We start from the raw sequence: 26,972 nt of genomic DNA on the forward strand, positions 1-26,972 counted from the left end.
CTTGTTTATTTTGGATTTGTTCAAAACGAACAACCATGTGCTGTACGGCTTTCACCTCGCGCAGCTGCTCCTCGTTGAAGGTTGCATCAAATGTGACCAACCACAAGTCGAGGTTCACATTATTGTTCTTTGCCCAGGTGGTGGCAAAGGGTTTCGTGCTCAGGGTGCTTGAGACTCCCTGAGCTTTTAATTCATCGACGATCTCCTGAGGGGAGAACGTCGAATCGAGGCCTCGTAGGATGAGGCTGGTCGTCTTATCCGATGGGAGGGTGTATGTGAAGAACTTATTGTTGTTCTCCACGAGCACCCTCTTGGCGGTAGCGTAATCCTCAGTGGTTTTGGTTAGTATCTGGTGTGAACCACCTGATTTCTTTATCAGGTAGTTGTTGGGGAGGGCGCGGGATATATTTGTCTTGACATTTCGGAAGGTAGCCGTGTCTTCGACTACTACTAATGGAGGAATCTTTCGACTTACCTCCTTTTTTCCGGGGGCTGCAGTGGCTGGCCTCGGTTGTTGATGTTGTTGCGGCTTTGGCGCTGGCGGTTTCGGGACGACGGCGGGCTGCCGCTTCCTCGCTTCGCCGAGGGACGGGAACGCTGCCGGGCTTGAACCGGATGGTAGGGCGAGTGGTGCCGGTGTTGGTTCCTCGGTGGTGGTGTCCATCACCTCGGAAGTCGCTGTTGGCGCGGCAGGCGCTGTTGGCGTGGCAGGCGCTGTTGGCGCGGCAGGCGCCGGAGGGGCGCCGGAAGTCCCGAAGGTCCGGGTGATTGTGGCCTCCAGCGACTCGATGACGGCCGCCAGATGCCGGTTCTCAGCGCGGGCCTCCTTAAGCTGCTTCAGTAGCAGCTTGTTCTGCTTGCGCAGAGCGACCGACTCGCGGATGTCGGTGACGGATACGGCACTTCGGACCGTCTCGTCTGAGCTAGTCTGCGAGTCGGACTCGCAGTCACTTGAGAGCGTAACTTCCGACGCGGTCTCCAATCCGTCGTCGGAGTTTAGTGGCTGATCCACGTTCGTTGGGCTGTCCGTAGCCTTACGCCTCTTCTTCCGGGTCACCTTAGTGAACCCGTCAGTTTCCGGCGCACTCATTGTTTTTCCACTTTTAATTTCACTTATGGTTGGTTTATTTATTTTTTAACTTCAATTGTTTTTTATTTTTTTTTTTTACTTCAATTGTTTTTAGTTTTCTGAACTGATCTCCACAAACGTCGACAGCTAAGTGTCTCGCACTGATTTCCTTAACGGATACTCGCGAACGCGTGCACTGACAATATCACCCGTCCGTCACGGTCGGGCGCTGAGAGTGAACTAATCTTGTCTTTTTTTGAGAAACAACAATTTTTATTCTAACCTATAAAAATACAATGCTAAATTAACCTAACTTAAGTACTACCTTAACAGCCTAGCTTAATCTAAGGTAAAATCTATGGCTTAAACTAACTTATCGCTAAAGAGTAAATTGAAAAAAAATACATATCATGATATCTGGAGGAAAAGTCGAAAAAAACCTCCATTAGTTGACTTTTTTATAAAAGCGGGCGGGCGGGGAAGGAATTAGGATGTGGGTTAGGATGGGGGGCATGCGGGAGGGGTTTAGGAAAGGGAGCTAGGAGTGGCGCTAAGGACGGGTAGGTTTTATAAACTGGGATGAGGAGTAGCTACCGTTGTAGAAGATTACTCTACCGCCGGGGTCAAAAAGAAGGTTACGGGCTTGGAGAGATATGAGGATTTGTGGGAACAGATGAGTTCGTAGAAGATTCTCTTCGACGATCTCGATCTGCATGGCCTGGGAGATGAGTGGATTTGGGTGGGATCTGGATTTTTCCAGGAATTTGAGGGCATGACGGGCTAGGACGGCGTCAATGCGGGGCGTTTGAGAGGAGTCGTAGAGGATCTGGTTGGAGATGTATTTGGAGCGGTCTTCGTTCTTGTAGATGTTTGTACAATGGCGGAGGATTCTGCGCTCTTTGAGGCGGATTCGTTCCATTTGGTGAGGGGAAGTGTCGGACCAGAAGATGAAGCCGAAAACGAGGAGGGGACGGATAAGCTGTTTATAGCAAAACAGCTTGACTTTCTGGGGAGTTGGGCTGGTGTATTTTAGGATTGGGTAGAGAGATTTGAAAGCACCTGTTGCACGGTTCAGTGCCTTCGTGATGTGTGGGATGTGGGATAGGCGGGAGTTGATTGTCACCCCAAGGTAGGTGACTTCCTTGACGGTGGGGATGGTGTCGTTGTGGATTTTCAGGGATAGGGATGAAATGTCGTTTCTCATTTTCGGCGTCATCTTAGCGGTACCATGGAATACGATGGTTTCGCATTTTTGCGGGTTCAGGGATAGTTTCCATCGGGTGAAGTACCGGTAGAGCTCGTCCAAATAGGAATTCAGGCGGGCTTCACCGGCAGGGATGTTTCTGGTGGAGGTGTAGAGGATGAGATCATCCGCGTATTGAAGGATTCGGATTGGATTTGGGTGTGGAGTTGGTTTGGGAAGGTCTGCGGTAAACAGGGAAAAGAGGTTGGCGGAGAGGACTGACCCCTGGGGGATGCCAGCCGGGCTAGAATATGGGGAGGAGAGGTGTTCTCGGAGTTGGACTTGGGATTTCCGCCCATCAAGAAAGCTAAGAATTAGCTTACAGAGGTGCGGATGGAACTGGAGGACTTCAGAAAGCTTGTATGCGAGTCCGTATTGCCATACGGAGTCGAAAGCCTTCTTTATGTCGAGGAGACAGGCTATGGTCGGAGCGTTCCGGTTGAGACCGAGAAGGACGTCCGATTTGAGTACGAGCAGCGCATGCTCGACTGAATGTTTGGGACGGTTTGCGAATTGGAATTGTGGGATAGAATGATTGGAGTCACAGTGCTCGTCGATAGAGTCTTTGATGATCCGCTCGAAAATCTTGGCGGAGGAAGAGAGGATTGAGATAGGCCTGTAGCTATCGGGATTTAGTGGGTTTTGGTTTTTCTTTGGGATAGGAACAATTCGAGCACTCTTCCAATCTGTTGGGAAGTGGGCATTCATAAGGCAGTGATTGATGATGGAGGACATAATGGGGGCGATGCTTGGGGCGCATTTCTTAAGGACGATGGAGGGGATTTTGTCAAGCCCGACTGACTTCTTGTTTTTGGAGGCGGCGATGGCCGCCTTGACCGAGTCTGGGCTGACAAAGTGAATGGGGAGGATATTCTCTCGCTGACTTGGGTCGGCGAGAGCATGGTTGAAGGGGTTTTGTGTGGGTTGGGGAATGAGGTAGGAAGGATTGGTTAGGAGTTGGGAGATCTTTCTGTTTACCTCGTTGTCGAAACTTGGTTCACGGAAGTGGAGGGTGCAGTGGTGGGCTTGGAGGAAGTGGTCAGCAAGGACTTTGACTTTTTCTGTGGGTGGGATGTTTTGGGGAAGGATCGCGTTTTGTTGGACAGATTTGCCCAAACGCGGGCAGGTTTTTCTGAGTTCCCTGTATGTGCCAGGGTTTAGCTCAGTGTTGGAGAGGCGGTTGTGGAGATATTGGGTGTACAGGGTGAGGATTCGTTCGCGAATGGACTTGTCCAATTCGCGGATTTCGGTGAGGAGGTGAGAGGATTGCCGAGAGTATCTATTCCTAAATAATCTCCGCCTGAGGGTCTTTTTGTACTTGATGTCGGATAGGATATCGTCGGGAAGGGTGATCAGGTTGCGGTAATTTAAGAGACGTGAAGGGATCAGTTCGTCGCATACTTGCCGAACAGCTTCGGTGTATTGACGAACTGTCAGGTCAATGGATTCGTTAGGAACTGTACAGTTGGATGGGAGTAGGAGAGGTTGAAGTTTGGACTTAAGGGCAAGGTTGATGTGTTTCCAGTTTGCACGCTGGAAGTCGGGAACTGAAGGTGGGGTGGACCGAATGACTCTGTCCGGGAGTTTTATGCTGAGGATTACGGCATTGTGATCGCTGATGCCGGGGACCGTTTCGAGGAAGGGGAAGGTGTTCGGGTTGGGAATGACCGTCAGGTTACTGCTGATCAGGAAGTGGTCTAGGTAGGAATGGTAGTGTGATTTGTTGAAGGTCGGGAGTGCCGGACTGAAATGGGCTAGGTTGATGTTTGGATTAGAGGTTGTGAGGAACAGGTGGAGCTGATCCCCGTTGTGGTTCGACCGTGCATCGAACCAGGACGGGTGTCTGGCGTTGAGGTCTCCACCTATGATAATGGAAAATTGTTTACCGGGAGAGCGGTGTAGGGACGCGCAGAAGGATTTGATGCGGAGAAAGTCTTGGGTGTCGAGGGATTGGTTGGGGCAGTACACAGAAACTAATCTTGTCTTGACAGTCTAGAGAATTTAAATACGGTTCCGCTTGGAACTGTATGAATCTGGAGCTGGTGTTCGACACCTTTGCTCCCCTTTTCGCTGTGGACATTGTTGTCCATCTTTACTCTGGTTGGTTATCGTTCCTCTTTTTTTTTTTTTTTTTTCAACAACGTTATAAAACTTATATCTTATACTAGTTATAAATTACTTACAATACTAATAATAATAATAATTTTTTCTTAACTAACTTTTACTTAACTAATTTTATCTTAACTAACAATATTAACAATATTACTTTATAATACTAATTACCTTAAAATACTATACATTCTTATAATACTAATGCCCTTAAGCTAGGATAAGTTTCTTTTTTCTGTTTTTTTGTTTTTAAGATATTTAAAGTTTTATTCTTGTGTGAATCAATTTTTTGGAATAATTTCAGGGCTTTATCTTTAATGTACTTATCTATGGTTTCTAATCTTAGATCGCTATGTATATCTAGGTTTCTTATATAATGCGGGACATTGAAAATTTTTCTTATAGCTATATTCTGACATATTTGCAGTTGCTTTTTATATGTCTTACATGTTTGGTAGAAAATACTGCTCCCGTATAGCAGAGATGGGCGAATTAATTGTTTATAAATTAAAAGACGATTCTTAATGTTTAGTTTCTTAGATCTAATTAAAGGGTAAAGGGATTTCAGGGTACCTGTGCATGCATCTCTTTTCAACTTTATGTGTTTTCTCCAATTTAGTCTGCTGTCGAAAGTCAGTCCTAAATATTTCGCGGTTGGTTTCCAATCGATGGGCTGATTTTCGATTTGGATTTTTCCCGGTTTCTGTTCTCTCTTTCTTGTGATGAAGATTGCCTGGGTCTTCTCCGGGTTTATTTTTATCTTCCACTTTTTGAAGTATTCCAACATTGTGTTGGTTGCCTTCTGAAGATTGCTAGTGATGAGGCGTGCCTGTTTCGATGTGTGGAAGAGGCATGTGTCGTCCGCGAATAAGGAGATCCCTGTGAAGCGGTTAAATTTTCTTGGAATGTCCGCCGTGTATACTGTGTATAACAGCGGGGAAAGCGGCGATCCTTGGGGTACTCCTGCCTCAATTCTTTTTTCCGTTGATTCGTGCCGCTCCAGTGCCACCCTAAAACTTCGATCTGCAATAAAGGATTGGATTAGTCTTATCATTGAATCAGATATTTTAAATTTCTTTAGTTTGGCTACGAGCCCTGCGTGCCAGACTTTATCGAAGGCTTTCGATATATCGAACATTATTAGTCCGGTCGATTTCCGCTTGTTCAAACCACTGCGAATGTGCTGGGCTACTCTGGCCAGTTGAAGCTCGCATGAATGATCTCGTTGGAATCCGTATTGTTCCTCTGGGATGATGTTGAGCTCGTTGAGTTGATCCTGCAGTCTGCTCCGTATTACCCTTTCTGCAATTTTTCCAATTGTTGGAAGTAGGCTGATGGGTCTCCAGTTCGGTGGGAAGGTTGGGTTCTTTCCCGGTTTCGGCAGAAGGATGATGATGGACTTTTTCCATGCTTTTGGATATGTTCTGAGACGGAGTACTGCATTTATTACTGCGGTGATTGATTCGGCGATGTTATTCGGTGCGTTCTTGATGCACTCGTTTGTAAGCATATCCCATCCTGGGGCTTTTTTACTGCTTAGACCATGGATGATGATTTGGACTTCCACCTGATCTGTTTGCAGTTCCCAGTCTTCTCTTTGTGTTGAGTTATCTTGTGTCTCTGTTTCTGACTCGTCCTCTTCTTCAGATTCATCGTCCGATGCGGTGTTCTCCCTGAACTGGAGTTCGAGTGAGTCCGCGAACGCTTCGGCCTTTCCCTCTTTATAGAATTCAAGGCCATTGGGACCATGAATTGTAGGCATTTGCCTTCTCGAGCCTCTTTTAAAATATTTGCTGAGCTGCCAGAAGTTGTTGCTTCCCGGCTCTAAGTTTTGGAGGAAGTATTCCCACTGTTCGTTCCTGAATCGGTCAATGTCATCTCTGATGACGTTAGTGAGCCGATTCGCTTCTCTTTTCAAATTGGGATCTCCTGTCATTCTTCCTCTTTTTCTGATGCGATTTCTCTCCCTTATTCTTTCTTTAATATTTCTTGGGAGGGGGAAGTACTGTTGGTCATTTACTTCTGTCTCCGTTGAGCTCTCCTGCTTGGCTGAAGTTAGTTGGGCGGTTAGGTTTTGAATCTCTGTCTCTACCTGCTCCGATGTTTCTAGTTTTGAGGTTGTGGTGTATTGTCTTAGAATGTGGCGGTAGGTGTCCCAGTTGGTGCTTTTTATCATTTTCGGCGGATTTTCAATATATATGTTGTATATGGAAAATAGCATCGGTTTGTGGTCCGACGAGAGGTCGTCCAACACGTTGATTGTGATGTGGTTGTTGTAATTCTTTGTAAGAGCCACATCGATTATGGTGCCGGTCGTGCTGCGTCCATAATGTGTTGGTTCCTCTAGTGCGTGAATAGTTGTTCCGTTTCCATTTAGGAAAGTGAGCAGTTCTCTCCCCGCTTTGGTGTTTCGGGTTGCTCCCCAGTCTCGATGACGCGCGTTCAGATCCCCGGAGAGAAAAGTGGGTTTGTCCTCGTTGAGTAGCAGTTGAAGGTCCTCTGAAAAATTATCTGCTGATGGTGGACGGTAGGCTGATATAATTTTTACATCAGCTGGTCCTGTCCTTGCCTCGATGGCTTCCATTCCAGGGATGAGTGGTGTTTCCAGGCGGTGATGCTCGATGCTTCTATTAATGAGGACTGCGGTTCCTCCTCCATGGCGAGTAAGTCGGTCGTTTCTATATATTTCGTAGTTGGGTACTTTAAGTGGATCTGTTGGTTTGAGGAGCGTTTCCTGGATGAGTAGTATATCTACTTCTGCCTCGTAAAGGAATTCTTTCAATTCTCCCATTTTTCCCTTTTACGGAATTTGCATTCCATGAGATAATGTTAAGCTTAATGTTTACCATGGTGGTTCTTGGTTGGGTTGCCTAGAGGGATCTGCGAGTTAAACAGGTTTTGAATCATTTTAGTCATCATTGACTCCATCATGATTTGGATCTGTGCTTGCATGCTGCTCAGCACTTGATCCATTTGCACGGGCTTCGGATTCGCTGAGGAAGAGGGAGTTTTCGGTGCTGTTGGAGTTTTCCTGTCTGTTTGTTGATTGGTTGTGTTACCTGTGATACCTGTGGAGAAGGGTTAGATTTCGCCATCTGGGCGAAGGTTTTCTTAATAATTTTTAGGATTTTTTGGACATTCGCCGTAGCTGGCTGGATGATCCCCTTTGCAGTTGGTACAGGTTGCCTTCTGCTCCTGCTCCCTCTCGCGTCGGCGAAACAGTTGTTCGCAAAGTGTCCAAACTGCTGACAGTTATGGCACTGCGATTGGGAAGTCCTCGGTTTTTGAGACTCGATTTTCACGATCAGGTGGCAGATCGATTTGACATTTTATATGCCGGTTTCGTTTTTCGGCATTAACACTTTTAATAGTCTGGAGGGCCCGTTCTTCATTTTTATGAAGAAACACTCTATAGGATGGAAGCCCTGATCCTTCCTTCACATCTTCGGGCGCTATACCCTCGAGCCCCCGGATTATAATGTTGATGTTCTTCTCTTCTGGGAGAAGATATGTGTGGAATTGAATTCCACTTTCTCCGAAAAATTTCGTGATTTTCCGGTGGTCGCTCGGCTGCTCTGTAGTTATTCACACCCCCAGGTGTATCCTCCTAGCGTGAAGGATACTAATTTTCCTTTTTCTCAACTTTTTCTCAATGGCTGGCCATTTTGATGGCTGCCTTAAAATCACGGGTACCGTACCCTTTTCGGCTTCTTTAGCCTTAGGACTTTCCTGTCCAGAAGGCTTTGATTTTTCCGGTGACTTCACTACTGCTTTTTTGAAATGGGCGGAAGAGTTGGCACTGGTTTCGGTGGCGGCAGAGGTGGAAAGTCCACATCTTCCTCCTCCTCGGTGGCGGTGTTGTCCGTGTTGTCGGTGGACATCTCCTCTTCCGATGAGGAGTTACTTTCAGAGTCCGACACTTGAGGACTCTCGATACGCAAACGCTTGGCGTTTTCTTTCTTCTCCCTGTTTTGCAGGTCTATTGACTCTTGCAAGCTTTTGATGAGTGCTGTCAGACCCTCGTTCTGCTTCCGCTGCTCCTCTATCTTAATTTTTGCAGCGGCTAGCTGCTTGTTAATTTCATCCAGACTGCGTTGCAGACTGGCGATTAGCTTTTCATGGGATTGGTCCGATAGTAATCGGACCTCTGGGGCTTTCTGGGCCCTCGTCTCCATAACGATTTCTGCTGAAAAACTCTTCAAAAACAAAAACTATTTTCTACCCACAAAAACTTAACACTATCCACGCTTATCACTAAAGGGTACCTAAAAGATAACCACTCCTGTAAAAAGAAAATAAATTTGTAATTAGAAATTCTCAAAAACTTTTACCACTCTGCTGCTGTCCAAAGACGTCTGCTGCGTTCGGCTGAACTCTCAAGAATGGGTGGCACTCCTTGATTAAATGTAGGAGTATTTATATTTCATTATCCGACATCAACAGTACCAACTGGTGGTGGTTTAATACAGCAAAATCGCAATTAACTTCACTTGATTGCCAAATCGGCCATTTCATGTGCAACAACCTAATAGTTGGATTTTCTTTAAATTTGACCAAATTGTGCATTATGTTATCCCTTATATTCCTTTTTGGGATGAACATAATGGGGCTTGCCGTTTAAATTTCTGAAATGTGGAAATATAATGTTATTAACTTTATTTGCTTATCGGAACCGGTTGTATTTTGAGGCCTTCGTTTTTCCTCCGAATTCGCTGGCGATGATCGCATGAATTTACCGCTCCGCTTGGAAGGATTATTCGCGGTAAAGATAATATAGTCGACATTTTGCTAGTGCCCGCCAGGATCCTCGGCTTCCACCACTGTTTGCAGTAAGTGCAATATAAAATTATAATAGTTTCCAAAAATAACTAAATAAAGGGGAAGAACCAAACTTTTGCATCTATTTCACTAACCAAGTAAAAGTCCAATTCAGAGCTTATATGTTTTACCATGTTGGTCCAGTTAAAATTTAAACAATTTTGATTTTAATAAAAAAACAGTCGATTTCTTCCTAAGTTATTTATTTGCAAATAAGTATTTCGGAAACAAGTTGTGCCCTTCCTCAGTATTCTGTTGACACTAATGTTGCCCGGTGTCTACAATTTCCTATTGTTCCCACATACTTGAAAAGCTCTACGTTGACCCATGTGATGCTATGTTTCTCCTTAATGAAGTGCCATGGAATTCAGCATTGTGCTCTTCTTATTCTTTCTTCTGGTTGTTTCCGTTTCTCTATCGTGCTCTCCTCAGCGTACTGAAGCCAGTCTCCTTGTTTGTCCTGTGTAGCAATTCTCACAATTTTGACATGCCCGTTTATATATCCGGCTGGATTCGTGTTTTAATTTGCGGTCTTTTGGGGATTCTAGTTTGCTTTTGTGCTGGTGAATTCTACTCAATGGCACCACGTCGATGTTCAACCCTTTTATCGTTTTAATAGGTTTCGATGATGCCGCAGAGTGTGGAACCCCTACCAAGTTATTAACGAGGGATATCAGTGCCCTTATTTCTTGCCGTTTTGCCTTTTTCCACATGTGCTTTTCAATAATCGACGGTTCGAAGCCGTCGTTCTTCACTCCGGCGTCGATGATATACTCTTTTTCTTTCCTAAATCTTTCGGCACTGAGGGGCATGGTTAACAATTGGTGGATAATTGCATGGAAACGGGCCATTTTATGTGAATAGGAGTGGTTCGAATTTTCCGAAATCGTCCGCTTCGTGTATGCAGGCTCTATAGATACCAAAAGATATTTTCTTTTCCTCTCTAATGACCCTTAAATCAAGAAATAGGGGTTCTCCATAGTTGGTTTTAGGTTCCCATATACCTTATTCAGGACTCCTAGCATCTCCTCCACTTTGCCTTGATGGGCAATGGTGAGAATGTCATATACATACCTTGACAGATCTTTAGGAGCAGGCCTGTGGAATGTAGATCATTCCCCCTGTTGCTCCTTCTGATTCTTTTGTAGAACATCCCGTTGAACGCGGATTCATACCCCCAGAACTACTGTTTCTTGTTTCCACGCCAAGGATGTAGGGTTTTTACTTAGTAGCCACTCCTCCAGATAAAGAAGCGCATCCTTCACCGGGATGTTTGGAAACAACGCCTCCACGTTGAGTGACACTAGTCGTTCACATTAGTTCCACCCAAACCAAGATCATTGTCTTGTACAGTACAACTTTGACCCTCTGGTGAGACGTTTCGACCGGAACAGTTTTTGTAAGCTAGGCTCTGTTGGCAGCTAGCATCGTCGTGACAGTTATCGGTTGTTATTTTCGACCCTAGATAGGAGAAACTTTCAACGGTGTCAAAGTTGTAGTCTCCTAGCTTCATTGTTTCCGTTTGACCAGTGCGATTTGATGTTGTTGGTTGGTTGGTTTTTGGTGCTGACGTTGCCATCATATTTGTTGTCTTGATGTGTACTCGATCTGGATGAAGTCAATTTGTACGTCTCGAATCGTTTTTGCCATGATGTCGATATCGTCAGCATAGGCCAGTAATTGGGTGGATTTGAAGAAGATCGTGCTCCTTGCATTTCTCTCAGCATCACGGATCGCTTTTTCCAGGGCCAGGTTAAAGAGGATGCGTGATAGGGCATCCCCTTGGCTTGGACCGTTTTTGATGTCGAATAATCTTGAGAGTGATTCTTCTGCTTTCATCTGGCCTCGCACATTGGTCAGGGTCAGTCTTAGGATAATAGACAGGTTTTTTCTTGAGGTACTTAACGATCAGCTTCTCCGCGGTTTTGTGCGGCCTATCTGTGCTTGCTGGTTGCTAACACTTCAGCAACTTCGTATCTAATTTCCTCTCACATCGCTCACCATAAATTTGATAGCTCTTTCAACACTAATCAGTGCATTTTCTGCTCGAAAGTTGGTTCATAATAATTCCGACCTTTATTCAGTAGTTGCATTTCCTCTTCTGTAAACATCGTTGAAGGCTTGTTGATCGCCTAATTCGGGATTTCATTCACAATTAGTTGTTTCAAATTCCGTCGTTTTTGTATTGACAGAATTCATGTCCGAACAAATAAACAGATTCTAATTTCTTTTTTGTCAATGATTTTCCTTTATTTCTTTATTTTATTGACTAGGCTTTAATTATATCTTAATAAACATATCCTCTTTGTGGGATGGGTGAATACAAATATGAGTGGGCGTTTCCCATATCTGTATTCAACCGGTGCTTCTGAGGCTCTTTTCCAATGAAGAAACTCTCGTACAGATCTAATTTGCGCTTGACCTCTTTCAGCACTGTTACCCTCTCCATTTTATGGACATGTTCTATAATATGCCGTGCGACTGCATTATTGATGTGTGTTTTTCTGCCCCGTTTCATTAGCTCAGTTTCACTAGACTTTTGGTTTGCCCTACGTATTTGCACGGCCAATCTCCGGAAGACATCTTGTAGATGCCTGTTTTTTCCTGTTCCTTCTTCAGGTCTTTTTCATTGCCTAATTGCACTTTGAGCGTGTGAATACTGCTTCGATGCCTTCTTTGGCCAAGATTCGCCGCAAAGCTGGGAACATTTCCGTTGAGTATGTTATGCTGGCTCGTTGTGTGTTCATCTTCCTCCTCTCTTTTTCGAACAAGGTTGTTAGGTGATTTCATTTTTTCGTAGATTAAAGTTGGCCGAAATCCATTTTTAAGGCTTTGTTTGTAAAACAAAACCTTATTAAAATCGCTTTACTGTCTGTCTGTCTGTCTGTCTGTCTGTCCGTCACACGCATTTTTCTCGGAGACGGTTGTAGCGATTAACACAAAATTTGGTAGAAACGTGGGAACTGTGAACGCTCACGCATATAGTGAGTTACATCCCTTTACGACGAATCTAAGGGGGGGGGGGGGGGGGGGTCCCCATACATGCAAAAGGGGGGTGTACATTTTGTTTTCATCAAATATAGTCATGTGGGGTATCAAATTAAAGGTCTCGGTTAGTACTTTTGGACGCCGGTCTTAGTTTTGACATTTGTTAAAAAGGTGGGGAGTGCGGGGGGTTGAAAGTGGTCATTTTTTTAACGAACTCATTCTCAGAAACTACCCAACTGAAAAATCTGGAAAAAATCAGGGGGCTGCCACTATATGGTGCCTAGGCTCCGAAATATCCTCCGTATCGATACCTGTTAAAATAAAGTTAATAATAGTATATTAAAATAATTTTTAGTAATTGACAGGAAAACCCCCCTTAAGTTCGCCCTAGAATCACAAAATATAGCAATATAGGCTACAGTATAGATCATGATCCTGCCAAATTTGGTGAAAATCGCACTATTACTAACAAAGTTATACTAGGTCAAATCTGCGCTCCTCTGCAAATTCAAGACTATGAATGTCAATATCACTTGAAAGTGGCTATTTTCACATAATATATGCATATTTTACGTGCTACATGCTAATGGGACAAATGCACACCCAAATCTCTTTATAAAAGAAATACACAAAACCTTTCATACCTGAAGCGTCTAGCTTCCGGTTTCCCAACTTGTTTGTAACTGTATCCACAATATATGACTTTTCTTTTTCAAACCTTTCTCTAGTAAGAAGGATAGGCAAAACTTTGTGTACCATGGATCGGTAGGATGATGGTACGTTGTGTACTCGATGGCTTCCTATATATGTCGAATTCGAAGTTGTTATTCGTCTTTCGTATTTTGATGTCGAGGAAAGGGGTAATATAGCTTGATTCCTCTTCCATCATGGAGTTTATATTAGGGTACCCTTCTGTTTATTCGTCTGTTTCGAATTTCCTCGAAACGGACGATACTTCGCTGGATAGCTCTAATTTTTTTCGACCTTTTGAGGGAGATGATTTTTTGGACGCCTTAGTTGTACAGGTCGTCTATAATTTCCTGAGGTGAGAAAGTGCGATTAAGGCCGCGGATAATAAGCCATGTTGTTTTCTCGGACTGGAGACCTCGAATGATGGTGTGTAGGGACTACGTCACCATCTCCTTTGCTCACAGTTTGGCAGCGAGCGCACGGTTTTCATTCTTAACGCAAAACAAGGTTCACGCGCCGCAGTCGCTCGCATATTCTGACTCGTCCTCGGATGGTACGACGGACTCCAGTTCCATGACATCCTTCGGGGCTTCATTGGGAGTTGTGCCATCAGCGATCCCCTGAATGTAAACTCGAAAGCCACCAATTGCACTTCACCTTTAAAAACTCCCGCACCTTATACATTCCGGCAGTTTACTTCGCAACTTTCATTGATAGAATCCTTGTCTTTTCACTTTTTGGTTGGTTACCCCCCTTAAGTTAACAAATTAATTGCCCTCTGTCGTTACATACTTTTTGAGTTAAGAGATTAGATTTTCGTCTGCTGCTTGTAGTCCAGCCTAAAATTAATAGGCAAGGAGTAGCTTTCTCCAAATAACAATTTTTTATTTTAAACGTACATATATATACTTCGGGGCGACTTATCCCCTTCTTGAGTATAAAGCTACTAAGAACAATTGCGATTATAAGATTCTTCTATACTTATTCACTAACTACTTTTAAAAATTTCAAAATTTTGCACTAATTACCTGCTAATTACCGCGGCCAGTCTTATTAATTTCGAGGCGCAGTTACCTGAATCTGTATTTGATAATCGTGTCGCCTCTTCTCGTAGCTACTAACGTATTTTTTTTTCTTATCACAAACTACTTTTATTTCCCTATAGTTTACATGCTAAGCTTATGGGTGCAATTTAATACTAGAACTTATCTTTAAAGATTTCGTCTTATCTAGGCGTTACCATAGAGCTTAAAATTACGCTTAATTTACAGAATACTTTACTTAAGGTTAATTGTTAGTATATTAAAAGTCTGGAAAACCCCGATTTATTAAAGATATTTGAAACGAATAATAGGACTAAAGAAAAGTCATATTGGACGATTGAGTGTACAAGGCCAGGGTAATGTTCATTGTGCGGGCGGTGGTAGTATAGTAACTTTCCATTGCGGGAAATGTAACCTAGTAGTGTAGGTTTAAGATGTCAGTAGGGAGGATATCTGCTCTAAATAGGGGCTCTGTTAGACTGATATGTGGGGTTGTGGATCCTTGTATGGGATTATTATTATAAGTCCGGGATGGGAACAGTTGTCCTAACTCTTCAGTTCCGTGTTCGAGTCTTAATTGACACAATCGGGATTTTGCTGTTGGGTTCTAGAACATTCCCGTGGGTCATAAGGTGTGTTGCATTTAAAACACTTTTAAGAAAGGTTGCAGTTGGGCGACGCACACTGTAATCTCTAACAGTTTTGACATTGTGTAATATCATGAAACTGTACCAGCTCAAATTTCCCATTGCGGTGAAACATCACTCTGGTTTTAACTAAAGCGGATCGCAAAACAACAATTTTCGCAAAACAACAATTTTTTATTTTCTAGGAGTATAGAGAGTATAACAGTTAAACTTAATCTAAGGTATGACGTAAAGCTTAAACTAACTTATTACTAAAAAGGTTATGTGAACAAAAGCTATTGACTTTTCATTTTGGAGGAAAAGTCGTAAAAAACCTCCACTCGTTGAGCATATATAAAAACGGGATGGGACTAGGAGGGAAAAGGACTGGGGTAGGATGGGAGGCGTGCGGGAGGGGGATGGGAATTAAAAGCTGGGAGGGGTGCTAATGATGGGAAGGTTTAGAAAATTGGGAGTCGGAGAAATTGCCTGTGTAGAAGACTACTCTACCTAGGGAATCGAACAGACGGTTCTGGGACTGGAGGGATAAAAGGATCTGAGGGAACTGATGAGTCCGGAGAAGGTTATCTTCAACGATCTCGATCTGCATGGCACTGGCGACAAGAGGATTGGGATGGCCTTGGCACTTGGCCAGGAAGTTGAGGGCAAGACGAGCAAGGAAGGCGTCGATGCGTGGGGTTTGGCAGGATTCATAGAGGATCTGGTTGAAAATGTACTTGGAGCGGTCCTCGTTCTTAAAGATGTTGGCGCAGTGGCGAAAGATCCTGCGCTCTCTGAGGCGGAGTCGCTCCATTTGGGATGGGGAGCAATTGAACCAGAAAATGAATCTGAAGATGAGGAGTGGGCGGATAAGCTGTTTATAGCAAAACAGCTTAACCTTTCTTGGAGTCGGGATGTTGTATTTAAGGATAGGATACAGGGACCGGAAGGCACCAGTTGCACGGCCTAGTGCCTTCGTTATGTGAGGTACGTGGGAGAGGCGGGGGTTCATTGTCACCTCGAGGTAGGTGACTTCTTTAACAGTAGGAATGGGCTGGTCGTGGATTGTGAGTGATAATGATCTGGTGTCACTCCACATCTTCGGAGTCATCCTCATGTCTCCATGGAAGACGATGGTCTCATACTTGTCGGGATTTAGGGAAAGTTTCCAACGGGTGAAATAGTGGTAAAGTTCGTCCAAATAAGCATTCAGACACGCTTCACAACGGGAGATGCCTTTGGTGGCCGTGTAGATGATTAGGTCATCCGCGTATTGGAGGATCTGGATGGGACACGGGTGCGTAGATGGTTTGGGGATGTCTGCGGTGAACAGGGAGAAAAGGGTTGCAGACAGGACTGAACCCTGGGGAATGCCGGCTGGGCAAGTATAGGACGAGGAAAGGTGCTGCTGGATGCTAACTAGGGCCTTCCGCCCATCTAGAAAGTTAAGTATTAGCTTACAGAGGTGCGGATGGAAATTGAGGATTTCGGAAAGCTTGTACGTGAGTCCGTATTGCCATACGGAGTCGAAAGTTTTCCTTAGGTCAAGGAGACAGGCTATGGTGGGTGTCCTCCGATTGATACCCAGGAGGATATCAGTCTTGAGGACAAGTAGCGCGTGCTCAACCGAGTGTTTAGTTCGGTTGGCGAATTGGAATTCTGGTAATGTGTTGTTGGAAGTGCAATGCTCGTCTATGAGGGATTTGATAATCCGCTCGAAGATTTTGGTGGAGGAAGAAAGGATAGAGATAGGCCTGTAGCTATCGGGATTGAGTAGATTAAGGTTCTTTTTTGGGACGGGAACTATGCGAGCATTTTTCCATTCGGTGGGGAAGTGAGCGTTGAGGATACAGTGGTTGATGATCGAGGAGAGTGTGGTGGAAATGTTGGGGGCGCACTTTTTCAAAACTATAGGAAGGGATTTTGTCGAGACCCACTGATTTTTTCTTCTTGGAGGCTGCAATTGCAACTTCCACTGAACTTGGTCTGACAAAGTGGATGGGAGAAACATTATCATGTTCATCGGGATGGATAAGGGGTTGATTGAATAGGTTTAGGTTGGGACTGGGTTGGTAAAAAGTTGGAGTGGATTGTAGTTTTTCTATGGATTCGCTCACAATACTTTCCAAATGTTGATCGCGAATGTGAAGGGTGCAATGGTGCGCTTGAAGGAAATGGTCGGCTAGGATGTTCACCTTTTCGGAAGTTGAAATATTCTGTGGGAGGATAGTGGTTTGCTGGGAGGGCTTGCCTAGACGGGGGCAAGTTTTTCTTAGTTCCCTGAAAGTATCAGTATCAGTTCAGCTCAATGTTGGAGAGGCGTTTGTGGAGGTGGTTGGTATAAAGTGTTAAAATCCTATTGCGGATTGACCTGTCAAGGGAAAGGATTTCGTTACGGAGAGGAGAGGATTGCGGAGAGTATCTATTTCTAAATAGCCTCCGACTTAGGGTATGCTTCTATTTGATATCCACGAGGATATCGTCTGGGAGAGAAATAAGGTTGCGGTAGTTAAGGGACCGAGAAGGTATCAGTTCGTCACATACTTGCTGAATTGCTTCAGTGTACTGATGAACTGTCCAATCTATAGTGTCATTGGAAACTGTTTCGTTGGTAGGGAGGAGGAGAAGTTCAAGTCTGGATTTAAGGGTGCGGTTGATGAGTTTCCAGTTCGCCTTCTGGAAGTCATGGACTAAAGTGGATGAGGGCCTGGTGGCTCTGTCGGGGAGTGAAACCTCTAAGACCACGGCATCATGGTCACTGATACCGGATGCTGTTTCTAGGAAGGGATAAGTATTGGGGTTGGGTTTGATGGTGAGGTTGCTGCTGACCAGGAAGTGGTCAAGGTACGAATGGTAGTATCCTTTGTTAAATGAAGGGAGGGCAGGGCTGAAGTGGGAGAGGTTAATATTGGGATTAGAGGTGGTTAGGAAACGGTGGAGCTTTTCCCCGCTGTGGTTCGACCGTATATCGAACCATGACGGGTGCCTGGCGTTGAGGTCTCCCCCTATAATTATGAACCAGGACTTGTTTGTTCTCGGTTGAGCGGCACAGTAGGATAGGATGGAACGGATGTCATGGGTATCAAAGGATTGATCGGGACAGTAGACAGCAACTACGAAGATCAGGGAGGATTGGGTTTCAAAGGAAATAAGGGTAACCTCAATCGATTTGAGGCTATTGGGCGGCGGGAACAGTTGTTTGGTAAGGAATTTGTCGGAAATAAGAATGGCCGTTCCACCACAGGTGTCTCGGCCTAGTGGATTGGACTGTGGACGGTCGGTTCTGTACAGGTTGAAATTTGGGAAAATGGGTCTATGTCTATAGTGCAGCCTGGTTTCGCACAGGAGCACTATGTGGGGTTTATGCTCGCCAAGAAATAGCTCGAGTTCGTGCCTGCGGGCACGGGCAATGATCGAGTTAATGTTCAACTCGATGATCTTAACATCCATTATTGGACGTTAAAATACCGACCATCGCGTTGAACATTTGCAGGAATTCCTGTGATTTCCTGGCGAACTCAAGGAAATCGGGGTTGGAAATGTTCGCGGGCTTTGAGTGTTGGGATGCTGCGATGGACGGGTTTCTGCTCCGGACGGTGTCTGCGAAGGACACAGATGGCCGCGTGAAAGCAGGGTTATCAATTTTCCTAGGAGTTGGAATGGGACGGGTGGGTGGTGTTCGTTTTTGAGCATTCCTCCTCGCCACAACTCGGACGAACATTGGGTAGTTTCTGTAGTTTGCGGGGTGGTCATTGCCCCCGCAGTTCACACACTTTGGTGCCTGCTCAGGTGTTTTTGAGCACTCGCCCGGACAATGAACTACGTCACACTTCACGCAGCGGTACGTGAGGTGGCAGTTTGTTGCTGCGTGACCCACTCGTTGGCAGTTCTTGCATTGCACGACCTGCTTGTTGTTGATCTGCTCGAAGCGCACCAGGGTATGTTGGATCGCCCTGATGCTAGAGATCTGTTGCTCCGAGAACGAGGAGTCGAATGTGACCAGTCACAGATCTAGCTGTACATTCATGGTTTTCGCCCAAGTTGTGACGAAAGGCTTCACACTCACCGCGCTGGAGGCTCCTTGCGCCTTCAGTTCTTCTAGAATCTCGGCAGGCGAGAAAGAAGCGTCCAGGCCCCTGAGGATGAGGCTTGTGGTTTTTTCTGAGGGAAGGGTGTAAGTAAAGAACTTGTTCTTGTTCTCCACCAGGATTTTTTTTTGCTACAAAGTAGTTTTCAGGCGTTTGAGTAATAATTTGATGGGAATTACCTGATTTTTTAATTAGGTAACTGTTAGGTAGGGCACGCGCAATTGAATCTTTTACGGTTTTGAATGTTGTTAATGGCTCAACAACAACTATTGGAGGAATCTTTCGAATTACCTCCTTTTTAGACAGCACTGCAGCGGATGGTCTCGGCTGCTGTTGTCTTGTCGTTGGCTGTTTAGCTGCACCGGATGGCTGGTGTTTCCTCGCTTCGTTGAGGGAAGGGAAGGCCTCGGGTTGCGTCCCGGATTGTAGGGCGAGTGGCCCCGGCGATGTTTGCTCGGTATGGACAGTTGTGTCCATCACCTCAGCTGTTGTTGTTGGTGTCGTTGGTGTGGTTGGCGGTTGAGTAGAGGCTGACTTCCCGAACGTGCGGGCGATGGTCGCTTCGAGCGACTTAATTACGGACAAGAGATGTCGGTTGTTCGCGCGTGCTTCGCGGAGTTCTCTGACGAGCCGCTTGTTCTGCTTGCACAGAGCAACGGACTCTTGGATAGCGCCGGCGGATACGGAGCTCTTCACCGTTCCGTCAGAGTCTGATTGCGACTCGGTTTCGCAGTCGCTCGACAGTGTGACTTCGGATGCCGTTTCGCCTCCGTCGTCAGTGGTTCCGGACTTGTCTTCAGTCGGGCTGTCCGTCGCCTTGCGTCGTTTTTTTCCGGGTCACCTTGGTGAACCCGTCTATCTCCGGTGCACTCATTATAACTGCACTTCGACAGCACAAATTGTTTCTTTTAATTGTTTGTTGTTTTTACATGTTTATTATGTCACAACAGATTTTATTGTTTTTGTCTTTTCACTTAATACCGGGTGTTCGCGGACACTTGAGATACTTGTACGCACGTGGTACACACGATTTATTCATAGACCGTATGACCGGCTCAGTCGAGCGCTAGTCTTGAATTGTGTCGTCAAGAACTTTCCGAAAACAAACATTTCCGAAAACAAAAATTTTTATTTAACCTATAAAACTACAATTCTAAATTAACCAAACTTATGTACTACCTTAACAGCCTAGCTTAATCTAAGGTACGATCTATGGCTTAAACTAACTTATCACTAAAGAATAAATGGAAATATACATAACATGTTCTCTGGAGGAAAAGTCGAAAAAAACCTCCATTAATTAAATTTTTTAAAAAAGCGGGCGGGCGGGGAAGGAACTAGGATGTGGGCTGGGATGGGGGGCATGCGGGAGGGGTTTGGGAAAGGAAGCTAGGAGTGGCGCTAAGGATGGGTAGGTTTTCAAAACTGGGATGAGGAGTAGATACCGTTGTAGAAGATTACTCTACCGCCGGGGTCGAAAAGGAGGTTACGGGCCTGGAGAGATACGAGGATTTGTGGGAACAGATGAGTTCGTAGAAGATTCTCTTCGACGATCTCGATCTGCATGGCGTGGGAGATAAGTGGATTTGGGTGGGATAAGGCTTTATCGGGGAATTTGAGGGCATGATGGGCTAGGACGGCGTCAATGCGGGGTGTTTGAGAGGAGTCGTAGAGGATCTGGTTGGAGATGTATTTGGAGCGGTCTTCGTTCTTGTATATGTTGGTGCAGTAGCGGAGGATTCTGCGTTCTTTGAGGCGGATTCGTTCGATTTGGTGAGGGGACGCGTCGGACCAGAAGATGAAGCCGAAAACGAGGAGGGGACGGATAAGCTGTTTGTAGCTAAACAGCTTAACTTTCTGAGGTGTTGGGCTTGTGTATTTCAGGATTGGGTAGAGGGATTTGAAGGCACCTGTTGCACGGTTCAGTGCCTTCGTGATATGTGGGACGTGGGATAGGCGGGAATTGATTGTCACCCCAAGGTAGGTGACTTCTTTGACGGTTGGGATGGTGTCGTTGTAGATCTTCAGGGATAGGGTTGAAATGTCGTTCCTCATTTTCGGCGTCATCTTAGCGGTACCACGGAATACGATGGTTTCGCATTTTTGTGGATTTAGGGACAGTTTCCAGCGGGTGAAATACCGGTAGAGCTCGTCCAAATAGGAATTCAGGCGGGCTTCACTGGCAGGGATGTTTCTGGTGGAGGTGTAGAGGATGAGATCATCCACGTATTGAAGGATTCGGATTGGATTTGGGTGTGGAGTTGGTTTAGGAAGGTCTGCGGTAAACAGGGAAAAGAGGGTCGCGAAGAGGACTGACCCCTGAGGGATGCCAGCCGGGCTAGAATATGGGGAGGAGAGGTGTTCACGGAGTTGGACTTGGGATTTCCGCCCATCAAGAAAGCTAAGAATTAGCTTGCAGAGGTGCGGATGGAACTGGAGGACTTCAGAAAGTTTGTATGCGAGTCCGTATCGCTATACGGAGTCGAAAGCCTTCCTATTCCTTCCTATTCTCTCGCTGACTTGGGTCGGCGAGAGCATGGTTGAAGGGGTTTTGTGTGGGTTGGGGAATGAGGTAGGAAGGGTGGGTTAGGAGTTGGGAGATCTTTCCGTTTACCTCGTTATCGGAACTTGGTTCACGGAAGTGGAGGGTGCAGTGGTGGGCTTGCAGGAAGTGGTCGGCGAGGGCTTTCACTTTTTCTGTGGGTGGGATGTTTTGGGGAAGGATTGCGTTTTGTTGGACTGATTTGCCCAAACGCGGCCAGGTCTTTCTGAGTTCCCTGTATGTGCCAGGGTTTAGCTCAGTGTTGGAAAGGCGGTTGTGGAGATATTGGGTGTATAGGGTGAGGATTCGTTCGCGAATGGACTTGTCCAGTTCGCGGATTTCGGTGAGAGGATTGCGGAGAGTATCTATTCCTAAATAATCTCCGCCTGAGGGTCTTTTTATATTGGATGTCGGATAGGATATTGTCGGGAAGGGTGATTAGGTTGCGGTAATTTAAGGGACGGGAAGGGATCAATTCGTCGCATACTTGCCGAACTGCTTCGGTGTATTGACGAACTGTGAGGTCGATGGATTCGTTAGGAACTGTACAGTTGGATGGGAGTAGGAGAGGTTGAAGTTTGGTTTTGAGGGCCAGGTTGATATGTTTCCAGTTTGCACGCTGGAAGTTAGGAACTGAGGGTGGGGTGGACCGAACGACTATGTCCGGGAGTCTTATGTTTAGGATAACGGCATCGTGATCGCGGATGCCGGGGACCGTTTCGAGGAGATTGGGAATGACAGCCAGGTTGCTGCTAATCAGAAAGTGGTCTAGGTTGGAATGGTAGTGTGGTTTGTTGAAGGTCGGGAGTGTTGGACTGAAATGGGCTAGGTTGATGTTGGGAGCTGAGGTTGTGAGGAACAGGTGGAGCTGATTCTCGTTGTGGTTGGACCGTGCATCGAACCAGGAGGGGTGTCTGGCGTTGAGGTCTCCACCTATGATCAGGGAAAATTGTTTACCGGGAGAGCGGTGTAGGGACGCGCAGAAGGATTTGATGCGGAGAAAGTCGTGGGTGTCGAGGGATTGGTTGGGACAGTATACAGAGGCAACGAAGACCGAGGTTGATTGGGAGGGAGTTCGTCAAGGACTTTTTGGGGAAATGTACTTTATGTAGCCCTCGAAGAACTAGACTGATCGGTTCCGGTGAGATGGTGTATGTGTAAAGAAGGGATAGTTCCCTCCGTTTAAAAGAGATTTAATGGCGTCAAAATGGACTTAATTGCTAATTACCTTATTTGTTATATTTTTTGTCATTGTGGGGTTGGCACATATTATGATAGGGGAAACTTTTCCTGATTTATTTTACTAATCTGAGGTATAACATTACTAGATGCTGTAGATTTGATGAGATCTGCTTGAGCACATTGTTGAGTATTGGTTCGGTGGTTGTGTTGTAAATTGGTTGGGGATGTGGGCGTGGAGACAGTTGTGACGGGTGTTGTTTGTCGGTTGCTTGGATTCGTGTGAGGTTGATTTTTTCGTTTTAAAGTCATTTATTTAGTCAGCGTAGTTTTAGTGGAAAGTCCGACTCTTGTATGAAGAAAAGAGTAGATATTACTTAGTGCACCGCGTGCTTTGCTGAGAGCAAGCTTAAGGTGAGGATCGAATCTTAGCTGTTCATCAAAAAGCATTCCTAAATATTTCATTTTTTGCGAACTGTTCACTACAGTATTCCCAATGCGCATTTTTAAACGTATTTCTTGGATTCCAAGTATTTGGATTTTCTCCGAAGGGTGATGACGTGTGTTTCGACCTCATTGATTTTTATGCCCCAGGTCTGGTATGCAAATGCAGAGATCTGATATTTCTCAATAGCATTAGCTGCCTTATTGGGTTGGGGGCTCAATGAGAAGATGAGCGTGTTGTCAGAAAACTGTAATAGTTCTGTGCCGCTCTCTGTGGTTGGAGCGTCGGCCGTGAAAATGTTATAAAGTGTAGATCCTGAAAGGGTTCACTGCGATACTCCGGAAGTGACCGGTAGGAGATGGGAATAGTAATTTCTTACGCTGACGTAAAAGTGCCTATCTTCCAAGAAACTTATTATAAGTCTGATCACCGGGGTAGGGAATTCAAGGTTGATAATTTGAAAATGAATCCCTCACCCCGACGGAATCAAAGGCCTTTTCAAGATTTAACGCATGCACTACTGTGGATTTGTTATTGACGTTTTGTCTGCTTCTCACTGTATCGTGAAGGTAGCTTAGTGCGTGTTGAGTCCTGTGCTTAGCCTGGTGCTTCAGAATAATGTTTTTCTAATCGCAGTGTTGAACTAATCCCACCTTGCTTGCTTGCCCGAGTTGGAAAGGAGAGAGACGGGCCTGAAGTTTTGTGGTTCGTGAGAGCCGCCATTTTCTTAATGGCGATTATTTTCGCTACTTTCTAAATAGTGGGAAAGTAACCATTATTAATGTAGTTGTTGAAGACAACAAGAAGAATTTTCATTGATGCCCTGTTGAGGTTTTTGATGATAACATTTGCTATGCTATCTGGTCCGGTTGATTTTTTACCACTAAGGCTTTTTAGGATAGCTGCGAGCTGTGATAAGCTGAAAAAGGTTTTTGGGTCATTTCTTTTCCAGGCTGGGTTATCGAAGACTGTAGTTAATTTAAGTGAATGCTCATGAAGGAAAGGATTGTCGAGTCTGCAATTGAAGTGACGGCCTGGTTGTTTTTAAGCGGAGGTGAGTTTAGTTGGTTGAGGAAAGACTCCGCGAGTACTTTAACTTTCCTAGCGTCGCTGCAGATGTTTTCGTTGTTCTGGGTGAGAACGAAGTTTCTAGATCTGTTACGGCCTGTCAGCTTACTTCTGTGTTCAAACATATTAGGTCTGGGCTCCAAGTTGCGTTTGAGATTTCAGATGTTTTATTATCTCGTGCGGCAATTTATTGAACTGAGCCTCATCGATTTTGAAATGCTTTATGTTTCTGAGTGTAGTAGAGTTGATGGCATCAGTAGCCAAGATGATGGCGTTATCGATCTCTTTGTTCATTATATATTGCGAGATTATGATTTTTTTCAGGTTTAGCTGTGGTGCTAATTCTACCCTAAACTTATCGCAGTTAGTGTGGGCGAAGGTTCTAATTTTGTTGGGTACCCGCTTCTGCAGTTGACAGTTTGAGCTCAAGTGCAAAGTGATCGGACATTCCTGGTAGGGTTTTGCACGTTAACCTGCAGTGTGAGTATAGGTTCTGCGGACATTTGAAAATAGTCAAGTATGGATTGACTTTCAGGTCTTGTGGGTGTGTCGGGCAAGATCATCTCAAGCTGGTTTAATGGGCTTTGGTTGTGGATCTATTATATTTTTCGAAAGCAACCCCATTTCGATTTTTTGCCAAATCGCCCCAAGAAGTGTGCCTCCAGTTGAAGTCGCCCCAAAAATTAGGTACTTTGATTTTAACTGGAGATTGTTCAATATTTGCCCCATTGTTCAGATGGTGAGTTACATTTGACGTAGATTGCAGCTGTTAAGATGACGCATCTTGTCGGTGGTTTCACTGAAGCCGGTACCGCGGAACAGATTTGCAGGTTTTCGATGGTAACTTTAATTCATAACTTACTTTAATTCATAGTCTTTTCTGACTAAAAGGACGGTACCACGGTTGGTGTCGTTCCGGATAATGTTAATCGCGTCTTTGAAACATAGTACTCTTGTGCGGTGGCACATTGGGCGTATGATACCAAGGACGCGGAGTTAAATGTGATAATTTTTAACTCCAAAGGCTCATTATTAGTTGGATAGCAGCGAATTGTCCATATTCTTGCTTTGCGCTGAAGCGGCGCTTGACCAAGTTTCTGAAGGCCAACTTATTGCCTTGATGAACTTGAGGGGCTTCAGCTCTAGGAAGAGTATTCGTAGCTGCTTGAGTAAGAGATACACTTGGCTGGGCTAAGTTTTGCGAAGCTTGGGGGGCTGCAGCTCTAGGAAGGGTATTTCTGGCTGCTTGAGCGTAAGATATGCCTAGTTGGGCGAAGCTTTGTGACATCTGAGTCACGGCTTGTTTAGCTCTGATGGGCTAGCATTTCTTTTTGCTCTGCCAGCTTCCCTTCTGGCGACCATGTCCTTATATGCCTGGCATTCGCGGTAGTTGACGGGAAGTCAAGTCTGGCCGCAACTGCAGCAAATTGGTGTATCTACCGCGGGTCTTGGGTATTCCTTTCGCACCTGAGTTTTAGTGCACCTCACGTACCTATGCACGATGGACCAATTGAGGGTGAAGTGCCCGAAGTTTTGGCAGTTGTAGCACTGCACTTCTTGGATAGGCTTGACTTTCCCAAGCAAAATATTTTGGTGAAGTATATACTTACACCTACGTACACCTTAAATGCTTCATTGAACTCTTGTTCTTGCTCGAAAGTAGCCGTGAACAGGCCCGATTGCGACTTCAACGGAAGCGCCGGGTCCTGACTATGCAGAAGCTCGCATCACTAGATTCGACATACTTTTCCCCTTCAAGTACGGATACTTTTCATTGAATTCCCGCTGTTCGTCCCGCTGTGGAGACCACGGATAACTAAAGACTGAGTCCTTAAAGCTGGTGGGGTACTAGTTGTAACGTGTAGCCCCTTTTCTTTGCTGAGGTTGAAGATCACCGCATGATATTCAACGCTTTGTGCGTAAATGAGGGTCCTATCGTCCCTCGTATTCTTTTGGGTTGCTATCAAACCTTTCTCTTTGAGAATCCTCAAGAATTGATGATCATTGATTTTGTACCCAGTGATGGGCGGAATTTTATCCTTTTTTGGCCAGGTAGATGAGGGAGAGGGTGCCTGAGTGTCTGCCGGTGGGGCATTAACTCTACTAACACTAATTTTATCTTTAGTTTTCTTTTTTTTCGCTGGATGAAGTTGAATTCGTCGCCTTCCTCTTATTGGATGACAACTTCGAGGCACATCTCTCCTCCATCTTGGTGCTGCTGTTGTTGTTCTCGTTGTTGTGCGCGTTGTTGTTTTCGGCGTTGTTCCCGTTGTTGGTGTCGTTGACGTTGCTGTTGCTCTAACGTTGGAATCGGCATTCTCCCTTCGAGGGATGCCAAGCGTTCCTCCAACTGCTTGATGACGTCCTGCTAGGAATTCATTTGCCGGGCCATGGTGGCCTTCTCTTGATTTAATTCCTCGATTTTCTCGAGGGCGGTCGCATTGACGACCTTCAGTTCTGAAGAACTTCCTTCCTCTTCTGATGATAATTCCTCCGGGAGTATGATAGATCGAGGTCGTATACCACGGAGGAGGGAGGGTTTTTGACCCTTCCTGGCAGTTTGCAGTCGAAGATGATTGCGTCATGGTCACTGAGTCCAGAGGCGATATCTGGGAACGGAAAGGTGTTTGGATTTGGGACGACGGTGATGTTGGATGTAGTAAGGAAGTGGTCCAGGTAGGAGTGATAGTTGGAACGGAAGAAGGTTGGCAGTGCGGGACTAAGGTGAGAAATATTTCGTGCAGATGATGGTGTAGTGAGCCACCTGTGGAGTTCGTGACCATTGAAGTTCGAGTTTCGGTCTAGCCATGAAGGGTATTTCACGTTTAAGTCTCCGCCTATGACGAGAGCCCAGGCTTTGGCGACTTCGGATAGACTTTGGATAGATCTGCTGAATCAAGGAATTGGTGTGGGCAGTAGATTGCTGCGATATATACCGTGATAGATTCGGTATTGATCGAGATCAGGGTGACTTCAATTGATTTGAAGTAGTCCACCGGGGGAGGGGAAGTGCTGCGTCGAAAGAAATTTATTGGAGATAAGTATAGGGGTTCCGCCTGCGGTC

The sequence above is a fragment of the Hermetia illucens genome, chromosome 5 (genome assembly GCF_905115235.1).
Source record: "Hermetia illucens chromosome 5, iHerIll2.2.curated.20191125, whole genome shotgun sequence".
Classification (NCBI taxonomy): Eukaryota; Metazoa; Arthropoda; class Insecta; order Diptera; family Stratiomyidae; genus Hermetia; species Hermetia illucens.